Raw genomic sequence first — 13,559 nt, 5'->3', positions numbered from 1 at the left:
AGCTCATCAACAGCGATGGCAATGGACCTTTGGTGCTACAGCACAACACTCTGGGCATCCTACACTGCATCCATCATGTGAGAGGGTGTACTAGGAGGCTGAGAGGGCTGAGCTGCTCGTAAATAATGACTTTAGGAAGTCTGTGTACTCCATTGAGATCTTTATTAAAATGATCTTCCTTTATTACATTGAATACATTGAAGGGCACTCAGAGACCAGACTGTAAAGTTATGTGTTCAGCCCTCACAGTAGGGTTACCAATGTCTGTCTGCTCAGACATTTTTGGGGTATGAAGAAATGTCTTTTGCACTGGAGTACATGACTGCTTTGGAAGGATAGAGCAGAAAACTGGGTATTGTTTTCAAGGAGATAGTTTCCCTTTCATATTGATTGCCTATCTTTCAAGCTTCACTGCTGCAGTGAACAAGAGATCTTAGCAGATAAGCTTTAGACAGCACTGTATAAACTGGTAGTTTTCATCTTTAAAAATTTGAATTCCCGACTCCTTGCTTTTAAAATGTCAGCATTCAAGATCATGAAATGCTAAGAGATGGAAGCTGGGATATTTGTATAGGCAGAATATTTTGGTTGCTAATAAACTGATGTGGTACTAGAGATTGGGAATAAGGCGCAATATTAGGCCAAGCTACCTCAAGTTAATAAGCTTCAGACACAAGGAGGATGTGATGCCCCTGGACTCTGGAACAGAGGATTGTGACTGTCTGTGTATTGGTATGTATTGCATGGGATTTTTTATCAGTAGGTTTGCCTGATTACTAAGAATATTACAGTTGGTCCAATATGCTGCAGCCAGCATGATATCAGGTGTGGGACATCATGACAGCATCACTCCACTGCTCCAGTATCTTCACTGGTTACTGTTGCTGATTAGGCAAAGAATTACGTTTAAAGTGTTGTCCTTTATGCATAAAGTTGTTTATGGAGAAGTACCGGACGTTCTTTCAGTTTTGCTTACTCCATATACTGCTCTTTGGCAATTGTGTTCTGCAACTCAGACTTTGATTTCTGTTCCTTCTTTTAAAATGTTTAGACTGCAGCACACTTGAAGGGAGGTGTTTTCCGTTGCAGGTCCAGAATTATGAAACTTGTTAGAAAATAATCTACGAGAGAAGATTGATTATGGGGTAGATTTTCAAACCCCGCTGCGCGTAAAAGCCCGGGGTTTACGTGCATGGTTGGGTCTTCCGTGGCACCGGGCCAATTTTCAAACGGCCCGGCCACGCAAAAAGAGGTGGGGCGGGGTGGTCTGGGGGTGGGACGGGCCTAGAAGCCCCCCGGCACAGCAGCCATTTGCTGCTGTGTCAGGGGATTGCGCGCCGGCAGGAGCAAAAGATAAATAAGAAAATTTTGGGGTAGTTAGGATAGGGATAGGGGGAGGGCAGGATAGGGGAAGGGGAAGGGAGGTTAGGCTAGGTGGTTGGGAAGTTCCCTCCCAGTCCGCTCCTTAATTGGAGCGGACTGGGAGGGAACTGGGGAAGCCCTGATGTGTCGCCTCGCGTATTTGCTAAAGTTGACCCCTCCCCCTTTGCGCGCACCGACCAGGAATTTTATAACATGTGCACGCCAGCACATGCATGTTATAAAATCGCACGTCCATGTGTGTGCGCCGGGTAGCGCGTGCACATGGATGCGGGCACACAAGTTTTGAAAATCCATCCCTTTATGCGTAACTCTTAGTGGGGTTTTAATACCAAGGGCGCACAAATACAGTTTTTTATCTTCAGGGGCAGCTCAGGCTAGAACATTTCTCCCTTGCTTAAATCTTAATCCTGGGGGGGGATCCTTTTTATGGGGGGGAGCTGTTGCTTATGGCCCAGAACATAGTGTCTTACTTCCAGTGTCTTTAGAGAGTAATTGCAGTCCATGGGGCGAGATGCTGGACCAAATCAGACAGAATCAGGCTTTGGGTGTTTTCTGCTTGGTAATTCAAGTCCATTTGTCTATAATGTTGAAATTACATCTGACTGCTGCCACGTGTGTGTATTTCTCTATAGGTAAGTGTCCTTTTACTTCAGACATCTGGATAGAGCTCCCCTGGATGATTTTACTTGTACAAAGCTCACCCAGTGGCTAACTGGGAATCCTAGTGGAGGGGTCCCCAGCTTCACTCCATCTCCTTCCTGGACACTGTGCCTGTGCTGGTCCCATGGCTGGAGACCCAGTTGGGGTCTCCCAATCTTGTTCTTTCATCCTTGGTAGATATTTTTGGGGGCTTCTCTCGGGGAAAAGTCAGAATGGGATCAGGCTACCTAAGCACTGCAATTCCTGTGGGGAGGAGGGATCCAAAAAGCCTCCCCACACTGTGTCCCAAAAGGACTTCCAAATATAAAGTGGCTACACCTTCAGCCTTCACTGCCTCTCACAGCAGAATCCATCACTGATTAAGAGCCCTGTTGCCCCAAAAGAGAATCAGGCTTAAAAATCTATCTTTTCTGTAAATTAGTGAAAGAAGGACCCTCTGGCAGGGCCTGCATGGTCCTGAAACTGCTTCTGGATGAAGCTGGGAGGTTCTCACCAGACTGTAAAACTTAAACATCCTTCCTGTTCCAAGGCTTCCTAAAACTGATTCCCCTGAGTTCTAAAATGGCTGGGGCTAAGTACATCCAACCACAGCCCTCCAGGTTGGATGAACTGAGGGGGGATGGATGGCTCATGATATTAAAGTTTTCTATAGGGACCTAGTGACATCTAGTGGTCAGCCCATAAGGGTGCCACATATGACTTTTAGGTATAAAAAAAAAACAACTTTTATCCGGTTTATAAGTAAGGTGAAGTATTATTATGATTGTATTCTTATTTATTTTATTCTGTTGTTATTTTTGTATTATGTTAGATATGCCAATAACGTTAGTATGCTAAAACTGTTATTTATGTTTTTTTATGTATTTTGTGTAATCTGCACTTAAGAATGATACTGGAAATTTCAGAAAACAAGTTTGGTAGTTTTTAATAAATCATTTTTTAAAACATTTTATTTAATTTTTTATAATTATACAAAGCTTGTACACCTTGCATTAGAAACAGATGAGTATATAAATGATTCATCACAAAAAAGGAAAAATATAGAATAACACATTATTACTCATACCACAATATCAATAATGAGGAGGAAAGAGGGAATTGAAATAAATGGAGCCCTAAGAAAACTTAAAAATAAAAGAAACCTAGCTTAACATGAAAGCTGCTATTCTATAATGGATCACCACACCAGATTCAATTGTTATCTAAGGAAGATAATAACACTCTTCTTGAGTCCAGAAAAGATTTTAATTGTTTTGGAGCAAAAAAAAAAAAAAACAACAAACAAAACAGTCATCCTGATACATACATGGATATCTGAGTAGAAAATAACAAACCAAAGCAATAATGGCCTGACATGAGGTAAAAAATCCCTTCCTTCCCTCCTGCATTACAAGAAATATTCTAAATCCTTATAGCCATGAAATAACAATGAAATAGCTATAAAATATTTCCGCATTACAGAACTCAAATCTTGTTTGTTAATAAAGAAAACAAGTAATGTAGCTCTTTCAATCATTTCTATCGCCAAACTCTCAAGGAAATGAGTCATGTTTTCCAAGTCCAAGGCCGAGAAGAAACAGATGGTAAGAAATAAGCTCTGTTGACCGGTGGAACTTGCGCTGGATCAAAAAGCAAGACTTCAAGAAAATATATTTTTAAAGTAACAAGGCGGGATTCCCCCATAATTCTCGGGAAATTAAGCATTTGCAAGTTCAAATGTCTAGGTCCATGATTCCAGATCCTGATGTCTGCTCCATGTCCTGATGTTCGTGATTCTGAATCCTGATGCCTTCCTATGTCTTTATGTCCATTCCATGTCCAAGTTGTCCGTGAGTCCATTCCAATATGTCCATTAGGGATGTTGAATCGTTTTTTGACGATTTAAAATATCGTCCGATATATTTTAAATCAGCAAAAAATCGTTAGGGCCACGATACAATACCAATTCCTCCCCGATTATTATCGTCAAAAAATTGTAAATCGGGGGAAGGGGGAGGGCAGGAAAACCGGCACACTAAACAGCCCTAAAACCCACCCACGACCCTTTAAATTAAATCCCACCCTCCGAACCACCCCCCCAATGCCTTAAATATTACCTGGGGATCCAGCGGCTGTCCGGAAAACGGCCTCCTGCAATTGAAATCGGTTGTCTTCAGCCGCGCCATTCTGTGCGCCGCCATTTTGCAAAATGGCGGCGCAAAATGGCGGCGGCAATAGACCAACCACGATTCGACTGCAAGGAGGTCGTTCGGACCCCACTGGACTTTTGGCAAGTCTTGTGGGGGTCAGGAGGCCCCCCCAAGCTGGCCAAAAGTCCCTGGGAGTCCAGCAGGGGTCCGGGAGGGCGATCTCCTGCCGGCGAATCGTTTTCCGTACGGAAATGGCGCCGGCGGAGATCGACTGCAGGAGGTTGATCTCGAGAGAGGCGCCTATGCCCTAGACAAGTATTTGTATCCCTAGGAGAGGGCCACCTAGTAACGAGGTGGGGATTAGGTATGAGCGTCGGGGGTTGGGGGCCACTTTCGCATTCCACATGAGACGTACGGAAAGAACAGTGGTCTCTATAGTGAAGATTTGCTGGCGGTCGGAGTGAGGAAACTCACTCCAAGAAGAGATTTGGGCTACATTCTCTCCCCTAGCTGTTCCATCAAGCTAGGGTGGAGAGAACGTGCCCAAATACTCCTCTTGGAGTGAGTTTCCTCACTCCGACGGCCAGGCAAATCTTCACTAGAGACCACTGTTTCTTTCCGTACGTCTCATGTGGAATGCAAAAGTGGCCCCCGAGCGCTCATACGCTACTCCCCCATCCTCGAGTTACTAGGTGGCCTCCCATAGGGATACAAATACTTGTCTAGGCATAGGCATTATAGGAAGTCTCTCTCTCTCTCTCTCTCTCTCTCTCTCTCTCTCTCTCCCTCTCTCTCTCTTCCTCCTCCCTCCTCTCTCTCTCTCTCTTCCTCTCTCTCCTCCTCCTCCCTCCCTCTCTCTCATCTCTCTCTCTCACTATCTTCCTCCTCTCTCCTCTCTCTCTCTCTCTCCTTCCTTGAGACCATGAGGTTATTTACCTAAATGCAATTATGACTGAAGGGCCCTCATCTCCACCCACAGAAATGCTGGGGATCCATGCCAATGTCAGTGAAGAACAGTCCGTTACAGTAATAGCAGTGGGTGTTTACTGGTTCAGGCATTGGCCTGAACCAGTCTGCACACTCAACTGCTATCATGGCTCCCATCCCCACAAAGGACTTTCACAGCCCTGCCTGATACCATACTGGTCTGGCTAGCTCAGTTAAGCCGAATACATGGCCTGGGCCATGAACAGGACCCATGATCTCGCTCACCCATTTGCCATCCATCATCTGCATGGTATAAGTTCCATCATTAGATGTCTTTGGTGGGCTATCCTCACTGGAGCTGGAAGTTTTCGTCACGGGTCAGGTAACAGGGGTGCGTTTGCTGTTATGCCTCACTCAAGGCATTCCTTCTATTGCAACCCCTCTCTGTTGGTATTGTCACAAATCGGTAGTCGATCGGATGATATAGTTTGAGTTGACCACTCACTTCGAATGTTACCCTGTTTGTTTTGAGGATCATGGCCATGCCTTGGCATGCTCTCCTTACACATACCATTCTTCATGCTGATGGTTGCGCAAGTGTGCCGCTGCTTTTGTACTGTCCCATTGACTGTATGCTGCATATACTACAAATGATGTCAGACGCACACAAAGCACACAAGTCCTCTCTTTTGGTGCGCTCTTCTTCCCGCCAAACTCCAAGCACAGGAACAATCACCATTTTTGGTGAATTTCATGGTTTTTTCTTTGTATGTTGTTTTTTCACAGTACGGTCACATATCTTCACTTTCCACATCAGACACACACTATCGCATAACTTTATTGCCCTCGAGCCCCAAGTTCTTTGGGGTGCCATTTATGTAACCCTTAGTTGGGGTGTTGTAATTGGTTCCCCTAAGGCCATAAAAGTATTTAGTAGTCGAGGCTAGTATTGCCATCATTCCCCTTCTTCCTGCACTTTCCAAGGAGTGAGCTCTTTCTGTGGGGGACGAGACAATCCTCTGTGGCCCAGGTGATGAAGTGTCCCTCCTGACATGTATGTATCTTTCTGGTGAGGTGTTCTCTTCAAGGACAGACAGGCTGGACTCAGACTGAGTGTTCAAATCATATTTACTGATCATATCCAAAAGGTCAATCACTGTCCCACAAACATTCAAGAAATGAAACTGTACAGTTGAACTATTTACATAGGGTCTCTGCTGGGGTGCTGGTGTCCATCTCTCCAGCTCCTGGGAGGAAGCTTGTCATTGTCTATTCATCTGTGCCTCCACTAGGATTCTGGGAGAATCCTAGTAGAGGTCGCACACTATGAAAAGATCCTACCCGAGTCCAAAGTTCAGTCTGATGCCCACAGCCTGTGTCCCGATTCCTTGGGAATGGTTATCCAATGGGGAATCTCCCAAGGCTGGATGCCACACCTTGATGGACCTCTCAAGGAGAGAGGCCAAATGTTCCAGTTCAGCTTATAAATCTCTATCTCCTTCACCAGGTTGTGCAGAGGGGTGGGAAAAACTCTTCACATGAACAAAAAAGGGAAAAAATACAAAGTTTCTATCCAAAATATCTCGCACTGGGAAATGCTGTCACTGGTTTTGCTTCCTCTAGGGAGTAGAGGGGTTGCTCACAGGTCTCTAGCTCCTGCTTTCAGGATTGGAGGCGTTGTACCTTTCCCAAGAATAAGAATACTTATCAAAACTGGATCCAAATCTACAAAAACCTTAAATCTCTACAAAAAGGAGGCAGACTTCTCAGACAGGGAGTGTACTGAGAAGGGATCTCCTCTAAATGCAAGAAAAATACCAAACTGGGTTAGTGGTCCAAACTCAGCAGGGAGAAAAGAAAGACCACTCCTTACTCTTCAAAACCTAACTCAAAACTGAAACCCCACATTCTACCTCTAACTCCACCTATGCCCCAGGGAGATCCAATCACAATCAGCTCAGTGGAGAGACTGAAAGAGAATGAAAAATCCTATGCTGCTACTAGTCCAGGTGGTAAGGGCCCTAGGGCCATCTGGTGACAAACCGAAGGATTGGTCATACTTGTCTATAAGGATTGCGGGGCTCACCTTTTGTGAGAACATTTGAATTTGGTCTTGTAGCTAATATAATAAGTATTTTTTTGGTATGTTATGAATAGCCTGTCTGCACTTACATTATGTTGCTATCTAGGGAGGGGCGTCCTCTAAGTACATACCTTTTTCACTTGTTTTAAATATAATTCCTTGGCAAGTTTTTTGTTCCTTTTTACACTGTTTTTTGGGGGTTTTTTAACACTCTTACAAGGTTAATTTGACCTCATGTTTTAAAGTTTGTACCATCAGTCCCTTTTTTCTTTATAATATAATCCATCTTTGGTTTTTGATTTGCATATCCCTTTTTTTTTTTTTTTGCAAAGTTGAATAAAGCCAGCCTGTGTTAGGTATCATAGAATAGGATCAGTTTCTAGATATTTCTAAGTTAAGAGACTGCATCCCTTTAAATACATTTGAATAGTTGATAGACTTATATAGAACCCAAAGGGGCGAATAACCAATAGAAATTAGTCTCAGTTTACCTCCCATATATTTCTTCTGAAGAAGTGCCAGCTCTTCACGCCTCCTGTTCCCCCCAAATCACTCGCCGGCTTTGAAAAGTGGAAAAATCTCATGCCCCCCCCAAAGATTTACCAGGTCCATCCGTTTTAAAGCTATATGGAGAGTAAGGGGCACCTATTCAAACCACATGCATTAGTTATGAGAAAACTGCCATTTTTGCCCACTTTCCATGCCCTCTGAAATCACTCACCAACTCTAAAAAGTGGAAATATCTTAGGTTGTCGTCCCCCCCCCCCCCCCCCCCCCCAAGACCTTACCTTCATATGAGTTTGGTAGAGCAAGTTCTACTCATTTGAAATTTATAAAAGGTGGTAAACGGTACCCGCACAAACCACATGCATTTCTTATGAGAAAACTGCCAACTCTGCCAAATCACTCAGCTACTTTGAAAAGTGGAAATGTCAGATATCTCTCCCCCTCCCCCATTACAAATACTTATTCCTTCCAAATTTTGGTAAAGCCGGGTCCATCCATTCTAATAGGGAGGATATAACACACATAGACATTTTACCACTTGATAAGCCTCTGTTCATATTGAACTGAGGATAATAAAAATGACAGCTGACTGAATGGAAAGTGCAATTCAATACATCTGGAGTAAGAAGTGGATTTAAATGGTAGGAACAACTATTGTAAATTCCTGAAAGCATTATCAGTCAGATGATGTGAAAACTTATGTATTTTTATAGTTTCATTTGGAAATAATTGAATGTTTTAGCTCATTTATGTGTGGAGTAAAAACCTATTGAATCCTACTCTGAAAAGCTGAAATGGAATTGGAATGAATGGGTTTTTCTGATTTTAGCTTCAATGAATTTGAATAGTAAATGGAAGAATGCTTGGTGATTTAAGCATCGAAGATCTAAACTGTGGCAGAACAAAACAAGAAATGATTTGATTGGATGGAATCTAATTGTGACAGTGGAAGAAAATGTTATGCAGGATGTAATGATTCCAGCCAATCAGAAATTAGAATTAATATAGAGAATTTGTTCTAGCCAATCTGAGACCCTGAGACATGGAATGATCCTCTAAAACAATGGAGTAGTGTACTGAAAATGTCTTGACTGTCTGTTTTGGCTAGAAACTAGGTCACAGAAGTTGTAAGGTTCTAGTGACTATGGAAAAAAAATAATTAAGAAGGTAATAAGGAGATCACGTGATGTGATGAGCCTAGCAGACGGGTTTCTCTAGGCTCCGGGTACTGACCCCACCACCCACCACCATCTGAACCTCAGGACCTCCGCTAGGTACTTATCCAGATATACAGGGCAAGGACATATGTCCATTGTCCGTTTCATGCCGAAATCGCCGCCTGGAATGGCCTCTCGGAGTACAAAAAAGGACAGAGAAAAACCGCGTGGCGCGGATCCCAAGATGGCGACTGGACCCGAAGGGCTCGCGGACTCTCACCCCCGGCGATCTCCCTGGCGGATATAAAAGATACTGTCCAGGCCGCATTGGAAGAAAATTTAAGCGAAAAGCTGGCTGGTATCGAAGAGAGACTGACTGAAGTCTGCAATGCGCTGGCAGAGGTTACCCCACGTCTGGAAATGGCTGAGGGCCGGATCGCGGTCGTAGAGGACGATGTGACCGCCAATCATACAAAACTATTAGCGCAGGAGAAAACCATCAGAGACTTAGAAAATAAAATTGACGATCTCGAAAACCGCGACCGGCGGGGAAATCTTCGGTTTCTCGGATTCCCTGAAACAGTGGCAGACCACGAGTTGTGTGCGCTACTGGAAAAATGGCTGCCGGAAGAACTTGGCCTCCCTGCATTACAAAATACCCTGGTCGTGGAGCGAGCACACCGTATTGGGGGAAGAGCGGATCGGCAAAATAAGCCCAGGTTAGTGATCGCAAAACTCCTCAATTTTCGGCATAAACAGGATATCTGGCTGGCCTATCGAAAACGCCGAGATATCACTTATAAGGGGGAAAAGATCAGAATATTTCAGGACTACTCAAATCGAGTCTCTGAACTCCGCCGAGGTTTCTCCCCTGTGTGCACGGAGTTATTTAAACAGCAACTGAAGTTCTCCCTACTATACCCTGCCAAATTAAAAATCTGGCATCAAGAGAAGGTTCTTTTTTTTGATACCCTGGACAAAGCGCGTCAGTTCCTTCAGAGCTGTGGCTGAATTGCACTTTGTGATAATTACCCACAAGTGGTGTTTTTTTTTCAGTTCAGTAACGTTTGTTCCAGACAATCTGCCGAATGGAGGAGAATATGTTGGCAAATTTTCAGCCTCTCCTTATTTTCCAGTTAACCTGAGGTTGAGCTGGGGATGAGCTCTTGTTTATGGTAGTGTGAAGCCACCTCATTGCTTTGCCCAGAAGCCGCAGTTTAAGATGGCGTCAGTTTTGGAACTCAGTTTTCACTTTTGTTTTAATACTACTATTACTGGGACTGGTTCAATTCGCGTCCTAATATATGGAAGTCTGCTATAATACGGGTCACTCTTGAGGGACTGAAGATCCTGCAATGTCCATCTCGCTGCAGCTTTGTGGTCAGGTGGAGGTCCCACCGTGAGATACCTCGAGATCAGCACGGACCCTTTATTTTTTTTTCATCCTTTACCAATGATTTCGCCGGAGTTTTTCCATGGCAGTCTACTACCGCACGCGGTCTCTCAGAGGCGGAACAAGAGAAACATTTGGCCCAGGGACCGTCGTTGCACGAACCCATGGATTGTGACATTTTGTTCATGGTCTATCAGAGTTCTAGCTGATTGACTCCAGCATCGTAAGGGAAGGGGGGACTACTGTTCTTTTCTTTGATATTTGGGGGTGGGGGGTACCTGTCCACATACACTACACATGATCTCTAAGCCACTTAGGTGGCGGGAATGTATGTTTCTGGGGAAGGGGTATCGGGGAAGGGGGTTTTCTTTACTTCAGGGGGAGGGAGGGGAGGGTATTGATCAATCACTGAGAGATGGTAATTATAGTCAAATCAGGGGTACTGTCAAGGTAAGCTGGTACTACAAACAATCCCACAATTTTATTTCTTATATCACATCTTACATTCATCATGGAGCGGATCGGGGTCTGGATGGGCAATGCTGGGGGGCTAGGCTGGGGGCCCACCAGTTTCACAGTACGGACACATTCCAGGAACCTTGGCTCGCCGCTTGTCCAGTTTTTTTGGACCATGGGTAAGTTGGTATCTTGGAAGGTTAACGGTATGGGGACACCTATAAAAAGGAAAAAAATACTATCTCATCTCAAACGCCTCCACACGGACGTGGCATGTATACAAGAAACGCATCTTTCGGCACAAGAAAGCGCTAAGCTCAAAAGGGAATGGGTGGGCATGTGTGTTGCAGCACCGGCCCAAGGGAAGAAGGCAGGGGTAGCCATCCTGATCAATAAAAGTACCAACTTTAATGTTTTGAACCAAATCATTGACGCTGAGGGGCGCTTTGTTATACTCATTGGCACTTGGAATCATGTACTTGTCACGATATGCAGTGTGTATGCACCGAATGAATATTCGCATGTTTTTTTTTGAAAAGCTGCGCACCACTTTATTAACATGTTCACAAGGAGTATTACTATTAATGGGAGATTTTAACTGCGTTCACGATCCTTCAATAGACAAGAACCCGCCATTACTCAGGGGACCAGGGAAAAAATTAAAAGGGATAGCTTATTTGTGTAATCAGCTGGGGGTTTTAGACATCTGGAGGACTCTCCACCCACACGAAAAGGACTTTACCCATATATCCAGGGCACACAACTCCCTCTCACGAATAGATTATGTTTTAGTATCCCAAAATGCTTTTCCTTCTATTAAACAGGCCACGATAGAGGCGCAAGCTGTTTCAGATCATTCGCCAGTGTCGATGATCCTTCGTACTGATCCCCTAGAACCAGAAGCTCGAATTTGGCGATTCCCCCTTCACCTGAGAAATAACACTGCTTTTCGCACTTTTCTTAAAGGGAAATGGGAAGATTTTGCATTGCATAATCACCCTCACGCAGATACGCCCCAACTATTCTGGGAAACGGCAAAAGCGGTCTTAAGAGGGGAAATTATCTCTTTCACCCGCACCTTCCGGAAAAATCTAGATAGGGACATTCTGAAATTGGGGATTGACCTGCAGCGGCACAAGGAAGCATTATCCCCCAAGCGCCCTTTCTCCCAGCAGGAGTATTATAAAACTCTGAATCACTTAAATACACTGTTACACACGAGGGCACAACATCAGCTGGATTTAGGAGAGCAACGTTTATTTCAATTTGGGAATAAAACGGGAAAGTTGATGGCGAATTTAGTTAGAGCGACTAGGCCACAAACATACATCCCACAAAAGAAAGATGATAAAGGGAACATAGTAACCAGCAAATCAGATATTTGTGAAGTCTTTAGGGACTTCTATGAAAAATTGTACACGGATGATGCTACTGATAAAAATCCCAGTGCATCCTCCTTCTTTCATGATTTATCACTCACCAAATTAACGTCAGCTCAGCTTCACTATTTGAATCGGCCACTGCAAGCCCTAGAAGTCCACCATGCTATTGCTGCCGTTAACCCGGGCAAATCTCCTGGCCCGGATGGCTTCTCATATGATTTCTATAAACTCCTTAGACCCCAGATTTTGGACCCATTGGTGAGGTTTTATCAAGATGGTCTCCAACATCACAGGTTTCCCACAGATTTCAACATGGCCCACATCACTGTACTCCCCAAACCTGGTAAGGATCCATTGCTCCCTGGTTCTTATAGACCCATATCCTTACTAAATTGTGATTTAAAGCTCCTTGCCAAGGTACTGGCCGACCGTCTCAACGTTATTCTACCCCAGTTGATAGCCCCTTGCCAGGTCGGATTTGTTAAGGGCCGAAAGGCCAACCCCAATATGCTTAAACTTCTCACGGCTTTCCAAACCTGTAGTTCCCGGGACACCCCTGCGCTGGTAGTGGGATTCGACTCAGAAAAAGCATTTGATCGTGTTTCCTGGAACTACATGTTCTTTGCGCTACGCCGACTGGGTTTTGAGGGAGCCTTTCTCGATTATATATCTTTGCTATATTCCAAACCCATTTCACGAATCATCGCTAATAAAGCCATATCCGGTGATATATTGATTGGTAGAGGAGTGAGGCAAGGATGTCCCTTGTCCCCTTTGTTATATATAATATCAATAGATCCCCTCTTGAGGAAAATCGTGGAAAGTCCATCAGTAACGGGGTTTGGTGAATCCGATAATGCATTTACTGTTGCGGCTTTCGCAGACGATGTCTTAGTCTTCTTACTTAATCCCGTGACATCATTATAGGAAGTCTTGCGTTTACAGCTTTGGTTTGGAACCTTTGCTGGTTTAAAAATAAACCAGGATAAGTCTGAAGCGATTGATATCACTGGCAGAGTGCAAGCTATATGGCCGGGAACCTTTCCACTCAGATGGGTCTCCTCGCAGCTAACATACTTAGGTATCAAACTCCCAATTCAAATCACGGATCTTTACAGTGCTAACATAAAGCCTTTATTGAAAAATACAATAGACACCCTAGATCGCTGGAAAAATCTGCCACTCTCGCTAGTGGGGAGGATACAAATCCTCAAAATGATTATTTTGCCAAAATGGCTATATGTGTTCCAAATGATACCAATCTGGTTAACTCGCTCAGACTCCAAAAGTGTTACCACGGCCATCCGCAGATTTCTGTGGAATAACAAAAAACCCAGATTGTCCATAGACACATTATATAAACCAACTTCAGCAGGAGGCCTCGGATGTCCCAATTTGGTCTGGTACAATATGGCATGTAACATACGTTTACTCAAGGATTGGGTATCAGAAACGACGGGTTTTGTTCCCTGCCAAACCATA

The sequence above is a fragment of the Rhinatrema bivittatum genome, chromosome 6 (assembly GCF_901001135.1).
Source record: "Rhinatrema bivittatum chromosome 6, aRhiBiv1.1, whole genome shotgun sequence".
In the NCBI taxonomy this organism is placed as follows: Eukaryota; Metazoa; Chordata; class Amphibia; order Gymnophiona; family Rhinatrematidae; genus Rhinatrema; species Rhinatrema bivittatum.
The sequence above is the reverse complement of the archived record's forward strand: the minus strand, read 5'-3'. Positions refer to the sequence as shown.